This window comes from Octopus bimaculoides, chromosome 19 (genome assembly GCF_001194135.2).
Source record: "Octopus bimaculoides isolate UCB-OBI-ISO-001 chromosome 19, ASM119413v2, whole genome shotgun sequence".
In the NCBI taxonomy this organism is placed as follows: Eukaryota; Metazoa; Mollusca; class Cephalopoda; order Octopoda; family Octopodidae; genus Octopus; species Octopus bimaculoides.
This window is the reverse complement of record NC_068999.1, coordinates 35,521,875-35,523,912: the sequence shown is the minus strand read 5'-3', so window position 1 is coordinate 35,523,912 and position 2,038 is coordinate 35,521,875. Positions and strand designations below refer to the sequence as shown.

At 41.4% G+C, this 2,038-nt stretch overlaps 1 long non-coding RNA gene across 1 annotated transcript in view; it reads right to left on the bottom strand.

Moving 5' to 3' along the window:
* LOC106884219 (uncharacterized) overlaps positions 1 to 2,038 on the bottom strand; it is a 28,972-nt gene that overhangs the window by 26,026 nt on the left and 908 nt on the right. The window lies entirely within an intron of this gene.

Here is a 2,038-nt window from a genome sequence, read left to right as displayed (position 1 = left end):
GAACAAACAGAAAAAACAATAAAACAACACGGGGACGTGGTACATGTAAAAGTATTAGCAGATGCTCAGGGTATGGAAAAAAAGGTGGTTTTACGTTTCGAGCAAAGCTTTTCTTCAGAAACAGGAGACAGAGGAAAGTCCAAGAGAAAGAAGGATGGAAAAAAAAAAAAAATCGCCAACGATTCACATCCGGTTACATTTTGAAATGATCGGAAGGAAATGCGTGAAGAAAAAGTTCTTTCTAAGACAGGAGAGTGTAAGAGAAGGAGGTATGTGTGGGTATGTGCTTGTACGCAAGTCTATGTGTGTGTGTGTAATAGCATGTGTGCGTATGTGTTGCGTGTATGGTGTGTGTGTGATGTTGGTTGTTTATACGTGTATGTGTGAGTGAACTTTGTGTCGCTTAATGTTGTAGGAAGAATTCAGTAGCATGGTAGCAAGAGTGGTGGTCTTTTTGTGTGGTTGTGTGTTTCTTCACGTGTGTGTAGAGGAATGGTCAGTAGAAAGGTGCTTGACTGGCAGTTTGAAGTATGTGTGTGCATGTATGTATATGTTGTGTGTGTGCATTTTGTGTGTACTGTGTGTGAGTGTGTGTGCGAGTGTGTGTGTACGCGTGTGTATATGCGTGTGTGTATGTGTGTGCGTGGTGTTGTGCGTGGAGTTGTGTTACGTGACTGCATGTGCGTGCGTGTATGTGTGTGTTTATATGTGTGTGTTTGGTGCATGTGTATGCGTGCGTGTGCGTGTGCGTGTATGTGCGTGCGTGTGTATATGTGCGCGCGCGCGCGTTGGATTGTATGTGTAGAGGTATATGTGCGTTCTTGAGCGTGTATACGCGTGCGTGTGTGTGTATGTATGCGTGTGTGCGTGTGTGTATGTGCGGGTAGTTGTATGTACGTGCGTGCGTGTATGTGTGTGTGATTGTGTGCATGTATGTGCCTGTTGTTTGTGTGTGTGGCGTGTGTGAGAGGTATATGTGACGTATATGTGTATTCATGTTTGCGCGTGCGTTTATGTGTGCTCGTGTGTATGCATGTGTGTGCTTGTATGTGTCCATGTGTGTGCGTATGTGTGCGTTGGGTTGTGTGTAGAGGTATATGTGCGTTCCTATGTGCGTGCGTGTGTGTGTGCACGTGTATGCGCATGTGTGTGTGTGCGTATGTACGTGTGTGTATGTATGTGTGAGTGTATACAGAAATAAATTAAAATATAAAATAAGATCGATAAAAAAATGGGAAAAGAAGGGGAAAAGGGTACAAGAGGTAAAAACAAAAAGTGAATAAAAATACAAAAAATAACATATATGAAATGAAAAAATAATGAAATAAAAAAAGTAAAAAAATTAAAAAAAAACAAATAAGATAAATAAAAAAACAAATAAGATAAATGAAAAAATTAAGGGATGAAACAGAAATTAATACTATTATAAAAAAATTAATACAATTGAAAAGTTAAAAAATTCGACGGAAAAAAAAAGATAAAAAATCGAAAAAAGGTATCTGTAAAAATGTAAGTGGGTATAAGAAAGGATAATACACACACACACACACACACACACACACACACACTCTCTCTCTCTCTCTCTCTCTCTCTCTCGTTTATTAAAACTGTTAAACCATCACCAAAACTACTACTCAGATTTTCATGTTCCCGTTCGTCGAGGAGTTATAATCGAAAAGGTAATAAAACTGGACGCCATGGACCTGACTCGGTGCCGCGCTGATATATATATATAGACTGACCATGGGATTGCATCTAGAAGGTTACCCTCCCAGTCACAAGTCCGGGCAAGGTTGTTTATGGAAGACCAGCAGTCGTCCATGCATACCAGCCTCCCCTCTCCACGCACCTGTGCCGTTGTAACTTATTTCTACAGCTGAGTGAACTGGAGCAACGTGAAATAAAGTGTCTTGCTCAAGAACACAACTCGCAGCCCGGTTCGGTATTCGAACTTACAACCTCACGATCGTAAGCTCGACGCTCTTAACCACTGAGCCATGCGCCTTCACACACACGCGCACACACACACACACACACA